General features: G+C 36.7%; 1 pseudogene; it reads right to left on the bottom strand.

Moving 5' to 3' along the window:
• Positions 1 to 1,171: 1,171 nt before the first annotated feature.
• LOC114633345 overlaps positions 1,172 to 11,456 on the bottom strand; it is a 19,420-nt pseudogene continuing 9,135 nt past the window's right edge.

The raw sequence follows: 11,456 nt of genomic DNA on the forward strand, positions 1-11,456 counted from the left end.
ATGTTCCTATCCCCAGTGTATCAATCCACTGTGAATCTGACATGCAGCCTGGAGAACCCTACCAAGTATGACGGCATCAAAAAGTGGTGAAGGGCCCACTTAAGAGCATTTTGAACTATACTGAGGAACCAGGTTGTCTCCTGCAACTCCCACTCTTCCACCTTTGATGCTGGGGCTGGCATTGCTCTCAATGACAATTTTGTAAAACTCATTTCCTGTTATGACAATGAATACAGCTACAGCAACAGAGTGGTGGACCTCATGGTCTACATAGCCTCCAAAAAATAAAAGTCCCTGAACCACCCGCCCCAGCAAGGATACTGAAAGAAAGAGAGAGACCCTAGGGTGCTGAGGAGTCCCTGTCCCAACTCCACATCAAACACTGAGCATCTCCCTCAGTTTCCATCCCAGACCTCCATAACAATAGGAAAGACCTGGGGAGCCCTACCTACTCTCTTGAATACCACCAATAATATTCACTGTACTCACCTCAAAAAATGTGTGTTGTATCAATAGTGCTTACACAATTTTCTTAGTCAAATATAAATTCACTAAATGCACAAAAAGCATTGATTTAAAAAGGCTTTGGACTGCCCAGAAGCTTAAAGATAAATACCTTTTTTATTTCCTTGACTTGTAATTATCCCTTCCCTTCCTCAAATAACAAACTAACATATACATCTCTATGAAAAGAATATACATAGTGACAATGACTTTAAAGTTAATAAGAGTGTTATCCTTATCCCAAAGAGTAAAATTCTTTTTTTTCCCCATGTGGACATCTTTATTGTTTAATAGATTATCAACTTCTCTAAACGTATTGCTGGAATTTCATCATATTTCTATACTGAGTCATGAACAGTGACAAAGCTAACCAGAGGCCACATACATCAAAGAGAGCTAAGTCTTTACAGCTCACTTCCTTTCACAGGCAGAATATAAATTGATGCCCTCTACAATGCACAATGGTTTTAGTCACTAAGAAATTGAAATGGGATCTTGAAGAATGTAGACACATCCCGATGCAGTAAAGACAAGTTGAGATGCTGTGCAACTGTTTAAGGTTTCCTGATGCTGCATCTTGGTGAATCTTATGCTAACACCAATTGGAGATGCAGAAAACACTAGGTTGACTTAGGGGCTCTGCACATAAACCAAAGGCAGGACAATACTAAACATTGCTGAGAGCATCCACCCCAGGAAGGACTTTACCTTCCAGGAGCTCTAGACTGGCACCGCCCTCCAGTGCTCACATGGCTGACTTTATCCTCTGTGCTCCATTTGGCACAGCAAGCGGCAGTGTCTCCACCACCTATGATAGTGATGCAACCCCTAGATGTGGCTTTCACCACCTCATCCATGAGTGACTTGGTTCCCCTGGCAAAGGCTTCCTATTGAAATACCCCAACAGGACCATTCCAAACAATCTGCTTAGCTCGGGCCACAGCCTCAGCATATTTCTTGCTGCTCTCAGTACCACAGTCCAAGACCAGCCAGCTAGTAGGTATAACAGAGGCCACAGTAGCTTGGCCAGTCTTGGCATTCTCATCAAATTTGTCAGCAATGACAAAATCAACAGGCAAGCTAATCTTCACACCATTTTTCTCAGCTTTTGACATGAGATTTTTTACAATCTTGGCTCATTCTTCATCATACAGAGATGTGCCAATCTCCATGTTGTTGAGCACCTTAAGGAAGGTAGAAGCCATTCCACGACCAATGATCATCGCATTGACTTTGTCTAGCATATTACTGATCAGCTGGATCTTGTCTGCAACTTTAGCTCCTCCCAAGATAGCCTTGAAGGGTCGCTCTGGACTCTCCAAAGCCTTGGCAAAGCATTTCAGCTCCTTCTTCATCAAAAATCCACCAGCCTTCTGTGGCAGATTCACACTCGCCATGGAGCTGTGGTGGGCAGTCCCAAAAGCATCATTGACATAGACATCTCCTAGTTTGAACAGCGAGGCTCGGATAGCATCAATTTTGGCTGGCTCAGTTTTAACGTTGTTCCCGGAAGCATGTCTTCCCTTCCCTTCTTCCTCTACATGAAAGCGGAGGTTCTCCAACAGGGTGACAGTCCCAGCCGCTGGGTTGGCACACGCATTCTTGACTTCTGGGCCCACACCTTTAAGAACAGAACATCCTTGCCCAGCAGAGACTTGAGTTCTGTAGCAACTGGCTCTAAGGAGTACACGTCAGGCATGGGAACACCATCAGGCCGGCCCAGGTGGCTCATAAGGACAACTGACTGGGCTCCATTGTCCAAGCAGAATTTGATGCTTGGAACAGCGGCCTTGATCCTTTGGATATTTTTTATCTGGCTGTTCTTCATAAGAATATTGAAGTCCACCCTCATCACGATTTGCTTCCCCTTCACGTCTAGCTTGTCTAAAGTCAGCTAGTTAGAAAGTGACGTTTTGGCAATACCGTGAGGTCGAGAGGCCTGGAGCTGAGGAACAGCTAAAATCCTTATTGAAATATATCCTTGCGTGAGACACAATCTACTAATATGCTTGCATGCTGAGAGTATGATCTTTTATTATAAGCTTCTGGAAAAGTATGTGTGTCTCAAAATTAATAACTGCATGTAACAGGCATTCCATTTAAACTGATAAAGGTAAATAAAAGCATATGAGTAAAACGCATCTAATGATTTATTGCAAATTAAACTGAAAAGAGACAGAGGCAAATTCTTAAAGCACCAGCTGCCAAGGACTACAGATTTCTGCCAGCTCTTGGAAACTGATGTGGGAATATCTACAGGCTGAGCTGTATTTTTTGCCAGCAGGAGGGATCTGGCCAGAGGATTACACCATATTGTGAATCATGCTTACTCATTAGGGCCAAGACTAGATGGGAACTTCCTCCAACTCCACACCTAACTACTAAAAAGTTTTAGAAAATGTATTTTTGACTATTTGGACAAAGCACTACATCTGCTAACAAATCTATATTTTTATAGCCAAAATGTATGCATAAATCATTCTCAGTGTAAGGTGTCTCCCATACTTAATATACAAAATAAAATTGCAATGTAATTAATTCTGTGAGATATTCAATATCATTGAATAATATTTTATAAAAGATAGGAAACTGGCATAGTCTAATATTTTTACTAACAACTAACAATAAAAGCTATGTCCAGGGACCCCAGCGGAAGAGTTAGGGGTAGGACTGAAGAAGATTTCAACCCCACAGGAAGAACAACAGATTTGCACTTTTATGAAAATTAACATAATAAAGGATACGTTACTTTGACCTGTATCTATAATATAATCTTGTTGTGGATAGCTCTGGTGCTGTCTATATTTTGATGCTAATTCATCTTCCCCAAGAGGGGCTGCTGGGGACGAGTAGTGAATCACATATGCTGGACTTCATGTGGCCCTTCTAATCAATAAAGAAACCAATCACTGGGCGAGTTATCAGGACTTCTGGGTTGGAAAGGGCAGAAAAGGAGAGGAAAGAGGGATGGAGGATGGGAGGGATGTAAGTGAAAATCTAGGTAGTGGAGACCCTGTTTCAGGTGGCAGATCTGTTTGCCTCTCCTACCAGAGGATTTAAATTAGAATGGCTTATAAACTAGGATGTTAGTTGTTACACCAGCGATTGAGTTACCATTGATTCTGATCTAAATTTATGTGGTGTTTTCCTTCACACTGAGGCTCAATTGGATTCCAGAAAGAAAAGTAGGGAGCCAAGCGTGGATATGCAAGAAGTGCACCCCAAAAAAGCCATGGGAATTTGGAAGCGTGGGGTTGTTGTCATAGTGACCCAGCACAGGGAGAGATTGTGGGGCTTCAAGTCAGAGATTCTCCACTAAATGAGAAGAGGCCAGCCATGCCCACCGGATGTACTGGCATAGCATAGATTACATTTTTTAATATTTCATGTTACATAATCTCACACAATTATTTCTCATTTTCAAGAATATTCTAGGGACAATATGTTCTAAGTTGATAATGTGAATATGCAGGAACATAGTAGATGCCTAGTATGATTTTATCCTAGTATGATTTTAACTAAGGCAAATGTAGATGGTGATTCTTCCTCAACTAATATCAGAAGTTACTTACAAATTAAAAGCATAATTCTGATGGAAAAGATGATATCAAAATATTCTAAGAAAGCAATATAGTTTTTCTATTTTTCTCCTCAGGTGTGATGATATATTTGTGAAACATATTTGTCATGCAATGTGACACTCAAGCTCTTTACTGGTATGGGATTTAGTAATAAAGAGGACAAAAGGATATTGGTGAAGGTGTATTATGACACAGAGACGGCCCTCAAGTTAATATTCTTAGGAGAGCCTAAGTGATGAGGGAGAAAATTGGCAAGCAACTTAAATTTTTAGGAAGTAGCTATCAGGGGCATAAGTGGCATGGGGAAATAAGTAATGTTTGATGATCTGTTAAGTCCAAGCTGAACTTGTTAGTTAATTTCTGTCAAGTTTTCCTATGATTGACCATTTATACTTGAACCCAGTAGATTGCATAAAACCTATTGGTCTTTTAAAGTTTCTATCTTTCTTTTTTCTTTCTTTTTCTTTTTTTTAATAATTTTTTTTCAAATCATAATTCATTCACACAGGGTTATAAACACAGAAAGGAAGGACGTGGGGAAGGGGATGACACTGGAGCATGGGTGTTCAGGGGGAATACAGGTATCTTTCAAAACAGAGTATTGGCTGGGTGAAGGTTCACAGAACAGATCACTATGACTCTGCCTATGATTCACTAGTCCTTATCTAAGTTGGTATTGTCTGCCAAGGCTACTGATTTACAAGGTCTATGACTACTCAGGCTAGTAAATTTCCATGAAAGCTGCCTGATAACAATAGCTTATAGCCATCTGATTCAATGTTTTTCCACAGAGACCCAAGACTTGGTGTTAGTATACATGTATGATGGGCCTATTACTGATTTTAGGCCTATAGCTGATTTTAGACCTTCAGTGTGTAAGCCCAGATGTCCCAGACATCTCCTCCCTTCTCTAAGTATAGAAGGGCTGTGGCAATTCTAATCTTGTGAAGGTGGGGATGGAGGCCTGACATCCAGTAATTGAAGGGGACCTTGTAAAAAGCTCCAGTCCCCCTGTCATTGTCCAGTGAGGCATGAGGGTCATTCATGGTTGTAAAAGTTTCTATCAGTACTTCTGATCTTGTCATGTTAAATTCCTACCAATTTGCTTTAATTCTGTCCTAGACCCCAGTACAGCTTCCAGGACTCTGGACTCCTATATGCACTGACTATGATTCTATGACAACATCTGCCCACATCTTCATATTCTCATTTTTTGCGTGTATCATTCAATTTCTGCCTTATTCATTCACAACGACTTCTTGATCATCATAAAACAACCAGGGAGCTAATTTTTTGGCTTCAACAAATTGATATGTGACATCAACAGTGCCTGAAATATTCTACAAGGTTCTGTTCAAGTTTCATGTTTTTCTTATTTGCTTCCAATCTTTATGGCAAGTTCAAAAGAGATGGACAGAAAGTTCACACTTTTTGTATACAACTCAATTTCAGCATATTAAATATACCCGAGACATATTAAACAAAATATTATTTTCCTTAAATGTATTAAATTTTGACTAAATAATTCTGGAGAAATAAACATATTCAGTCCTCAATAGATGATTTTAAAAGTTGGTTTCTTTGCTTCGTGTCCATTATTGCCAAGCAAACGTGTTCAGAGTGTTTTCTTCCAGGATCCATATTGAAAGTATGACTCAAGACAAAACGCGTTATTATTAAAGAAGAAACAGAAATAGCAAAAATAAAAAATCATGATGATATTCACATACTGTATTTTATTGTCAGTGTCAGCTTCATTGAGAATGTAATAAATAACACTGCAAAAGTAAGAAAAAACTCGTATCATATTGGACATAGAGGTAAGCCATCTAGACTGCACTATACTGCATAGTATTCTCTCTGAACACACAAAGGAAACAAAACCACTATTAACAACAATGCATTTTTTCATAGTACTACACTTACAGAGAACATGTATGTCTTCTCTGTAAGTGTAAGTACATTTGGAGAAATATAAATCCATGTTCTCATTCTCTGATAATATCAAATGAAACACCAAAATACCTAGGATACAGTTTGAAATGAAACATGGACAAGAATATTACACCTTGCAAGTGTGTATATGCTTACCCCTGCTTGGACCTGATGGGAAATTCAGTGGTTTTATGAGCATGCCTTTTTATGCCTCTGTTAAGCAGGACTCATCCTCATATTCTGGAAAGCCAGGAATAGACCTGGCCACAGTTCATCATCTTGGACAATATTTAATTAAAACTTACTTCAAATTTGGCTCAAAATTGTGGAACTGTTTTTTTTCTCTCACAAATTTCTGGTTTAACAAAAGCATTCTTAATAAATGTACGCTTCATCAACCTAAGGTATTCATTTTGAGATGTAATTCTTATTTTATGGACTTCTCTGAAGAAAGGTAAAAGTACACATTATTAAAAATATCAGAATTATTAAAAGAACAGATTTGTGCACTTAAACCAATAAAAGATAGTGATAAAAATTGAAGTATTAATTATTTAAACTGAAGATTCTTTTAAGTTAATGAGACTATATTTGATTAAAATCGATACTCGATTTTAATATTTCAAAAGTAATCACTTAATAACTATGATTTATAATTTTATGTTGATATCTCTATGATAATATCTACATGTTGATCAGGCAATTTCCATGTGAGAAGAATCCAGTGAAGTTACATAGATAGACCTCTGTTTCTAATACGTCTTCACACTAAGACACACAGTATTAAGATAGTACAGATAGACCTGTGTGTGTGTTTCAGTGTTAAGTTTTGTACAGTAATTTAGATGAACCAGTTTATTGACTGTAATCACTTTATTTGGAATCAGATGATTTGCTTGATGGTATGTATGGAGCTCAACCGAAATAGAAATAGAAAATCCCTTTAAAACTTTCTCTAAATAGAGGAAATGATTTCCAAAGCTTACATTACATCTAAGGTATCAAGTGGTAGTTTCGTATAGCGAAAGATAGAATATAAGTTCTGGTCAAAAGTTGGAGGTGAAATTATTTTTATAAAATATTTCATTTGTAAACTATGTGAGAAAAGTCAGATATGATTTTTATAAGAAATTTCAATCTTAGGGACAACGTTAGGTGTTAGAATTGGGTGTTGTATGAAGTGTCTAGCACTCATGTTTTTTTTTAAGATTAAGAATGTTTGTCTTGCTGCAGATCTGATTGTGGATCTTGTATCCATGTTTGTTGACTCAGAGTCATTTTTTTATCTCCAGCTCCGTGGGTTAACTGGCTTCTGTGGGCACCAGCACTCATGTACACTTACTTACACATGCATACTCCTAACTAAAGTTGTAAAAAATCTTGACATTCTTAAATGTGTTCTAGCTAATAAATATGGTGTGTAATTCTGATGGGTCAATTAATTCAAACTGGTTTGAGGTTGTACGGAATCATTTTATAAAATTACAGGATGTGATTGTCTTAGTCATATAGTTCACTATTCAATGTATGAACTTCAAGTTATAGCCAGGTAGCCTCCATTCTAATATAATGCAAACCTTACCAGTATATTATATTAATAATCAAATGATGAGTAGTTTGCCTGTGATCTTCATGAGACCCACAAGAATGTTCTGCCACTGTGGTATACTATACAGTAAAATTAGGTCTGTCCTCCATTCCTCACTATGATTATGGGTGCTAAGAATTAAAACCCTGGCTCCTGGAAGAGCAGAGACTCCTCTTACTTTTGGAGCCATAAATCCAGTACAGAAATATTTATTTTTATCAAGTCTTCCACTGCCCACAACACTTTAACAGGGCAAGGCAGTGCAAAAGTTTCTCTATCATGTATTCTTGCTGATGCCACTTCAGGTTAAACTAGAATTTAACTCCTTGGTGAGATTTCCATGGAATATATTACTTAACTTTACTCTAGGAACCAAAGGTCAGAATGTCCTAGCTATTTTCAAATGTTTTCTTAACTTCTGTTAAAACTGCCTCTTGGTGAAGAACCTCTACTGCTAACTGCTTATATTAGGTTCTATTAAATTACTTTCTTCAAATTGCTTACTTCAGCCAAGACCATCTACAGGTGCCAAGAAAGATGCCAGGATATGCTTTGTTCTTTTAAAAACCCTTGGTGTGGACATTGGGAGAGGGGGAACACCTAAGTCTCCTAACACATGACTTGTGTGGTCACAGACAGCTGGAAGATTTTCATTTGGCTATAAACAGTGTCTGAGTGGACTTCTCTACTGGGCTAAATGTAACAACACTTTCCACAGTCTTTCCTTTTCCCTACCCAGCTAATGTCATACCGTTTCTCTCCTTACACAGCAACCAAAAAGGCAAACAGACAAACTGAAAACAGAATAGAACAACAAAACATGAATACAAACATATAAATAAAAAACACATAACACAAAACAAAAATATGAAAGCAAAAGTTCACTATAGGAAAACAAAAAGAATGTACAAACATAGCCATATTAGACAAAATGTCTACAAAAACAAAAACACCATTGAGGTTTCTTTTTTTTTTTTTTTTAGTTTTTTGCTTTTGTTTTTTGGAGGGTTTTTTTTGTTGTTGTTGTTGTTAGACTTTTTCTGCTAGTGGTTGTACCTAATCTAAGGTTAACAAAATTAGTGAAGACACTAACTCTTCCTTTGCAACTCGGTGTCAATTACAGATAAGTGTTTGGTTAGGAATGGGAGCTGATGTGTACTTCTCCCTCTCATTTCTAGGATCCAGTCCTGCTTAAAACTTTTTAGGCCCTGTATAGATGACCAGGATTTTAAATTCTATAGAATTGTCCCATCTAAATTGGTATGAATAGGTATGATCTAAATAGATATAATAAAATCTAAATTAATATGATTTGGGTCTAAAAAATCACTGTCTCTCTTAGATTGGGGCCTACTATGATATGTTTTAGCTAGTAATTTTTGAAAGTATATACTACATATAGTAAGTCAGTCTAAACTTAAAAACTTGTAGTGAATTTCACTGTGTTTTTTTTTTTTTTATAGGAGCCTTCCTGTATCTCTCAGGCCTGGACCCAGAGAAAGTCTGTCACTTTGCAAACAATGATTATCCAATTTCTGCAGCAAGCACAGTGCAATGGTGAATCTTTATAGGTCAGATTATCACTTCCCAGCATGGGATATTTATAGCGCTCTACTTTCCCAGAGAAATGCTGACACTGCTGTACTATCTTTAACTTTTGAGCTCAGATAACTGATTGGGCTGATAACAGTTTCATCTTATACATTTTGCCTTTTTTCTTTCTCAGTTTGTGTGAATCACTCTACCTGGCTTCTTGCACAAATGTCATGTCTATCAATTCAAGTAAATATGTGTTTCCCAATTGTTTTCTTACTGTGACACTCACATTTTACTTGGAAAGACAAAATGAGATCAAATTTTATTAGGCTACTTCTTAACGCATCTGATTTACAAAAAAAGTACACTCTAATTGTTTGTAAAGATTTTCACCTATAGTCTTTGACAAAAGACTCTCAGTAAGAGAGGATCCCATTTTCCCATGAAAGAAATCTGTTACTGAACCAAGCTGAAGTAGGTTAGTTAAATACTTCAAGATTAATCAGTTGCTATAGCTTGATTAATTACCCATAAAACAATATTATAATATTAACTGAAACAGAGAAAACAATGATAATTTCATAATGCTTTTCTAGACTTCAGTCAGTTAACAGGAGTTTTAACATTCTTACATATCCCAATATGCATATGCCAAGTTCTGCAGTATATATTATGGCAAGTAAAACATTCTACAAAATCAAAGCAGATCCTTGTGAAAATTTTAAATAGGGGTATATATGTAAAGGAGACAAAACGCACAGGGGAAACCATAACAGTACATGTAGTTAGCACCAGATAAATTCAACAATAATTCTAAAGATTATTAAGTTGTAATAACAAGAGTTCAGGAAGAAAGTATTATAAATGGGTGAGACCTGATGTCAACAAACAGAGACATAATAAGACAATACTTGAGATCTTTTTTAAAAAAAATTCATTTATAATTTAAAACACAGTTCATTATAATATAAAAATAAGTAATCTTAGATCGAATTTCAATTTTCAGCAATAGATTTTCATACTTGTGATACCTAGATTCCATTTATATAAATAAATCACTCAAACACATCCTAAAAGTGTGATGGTTTTGGAGAATTTCAGTGATTTCTATGTGACACTTAATTCAACACTCTTAATCATATGTGTTTACATGTCTTCAACCATAACAACTGACATTACGATTAAAATTACTAACACTACCATAATGTCACAGTTAATAACATTATAAATGTATATTTCCCTTCTGCAGCAATACTGGTTTTCTATAGAAAAATACATCAAACACCCAAACTGTGGTACTATTATATGATAACTTTGTGTGTGGTAATATTTATTTAAATGTCAAATACTGAACTGGTATTGTTTCAATGTTTATTATTCATTTATTTATTTGTGTGTGTGTGTGTCTGTGTGTCTGTGTGTGTGCATGTGTGTGTGTGTGCATTACACTTGATTATGAGTACCAATGTTTGTATTCACAAACTTAGGTAGATGCACAACTCCAATGCCTGTAAATGGCAGAGGTCCTTAGATTCCCTCCTCTATCTCTTTCCATCTTATTTGTTTCTTGACATAGCTACCATTGAATTTCATCATTACTGGCTGGTTTGACTGGCTTCTGGAATCTACCTGTCTCGTGCCTCAGAGGTAGGGTTACAGAGGTGCACTTTCAAGTCCAAGTTGATTCACTGCAGTTACATTTCATTGATGATGATGGTTTTAAACTAAAGGGCATGCACAGGCAAACTGTCTTTATGTGTTTATATTGACATAAAAGGCAATCAAGGAAGAAAAGAGCCTTCAAGTAGAATCATTCTCCACATAACTAGTTTTAGAACTTTGAAAATAAGTTATGTATTAGCTCAATAAAACCCTATGAGCCACAGTATGTACTATCATTAACTTACATGAATTTGTTTATTGTTTTAGTTTTTATTTTAAAGAATCACTGAAAGTTTGAAGTGTTTTATGTGGCCTAACGCTTGCAATTAAATGTCCCTTCTTTTCATGTCCTGCAGTTTGGGACTGGACTGAATAATATGTTCTAAAGATCAGAATCATTTGACAAGTTCTGTCATCATAAGTAGATAATTAGAAACAAACTTAGATTCGAGGCAATCTTAAATATTTTTTAGTAAGCACTATTTTACCAGAAATTCAGATAACTAAAATGTATGTAAGAAAAAAAAATATATCCATCACTGTAAAACACTTATGTTCACTGTCATATCCATCCCCTCTCCCTCTCTCCCCCCACCCCTACCCATCCCTCCTCTCCACGTCGCTCCCTCTCTCTCTCTCTCTCTCTCCCT

This window comes from Grammomys surdaster, unplaced genomic scaffold (assembly GCF_004785775.1).
Source record: "Grammomys surdaster isolate TR1022 unplaced genomic scaffold, NIH_TR_1.0 98, whole genome shotgun sequence".
Taxonomy (NCBI): Eukaryota; Metazoa; Chordata; class Mammalia; order Rodentia; family Muridae; genus Grammomys; species Grammomys surdaster.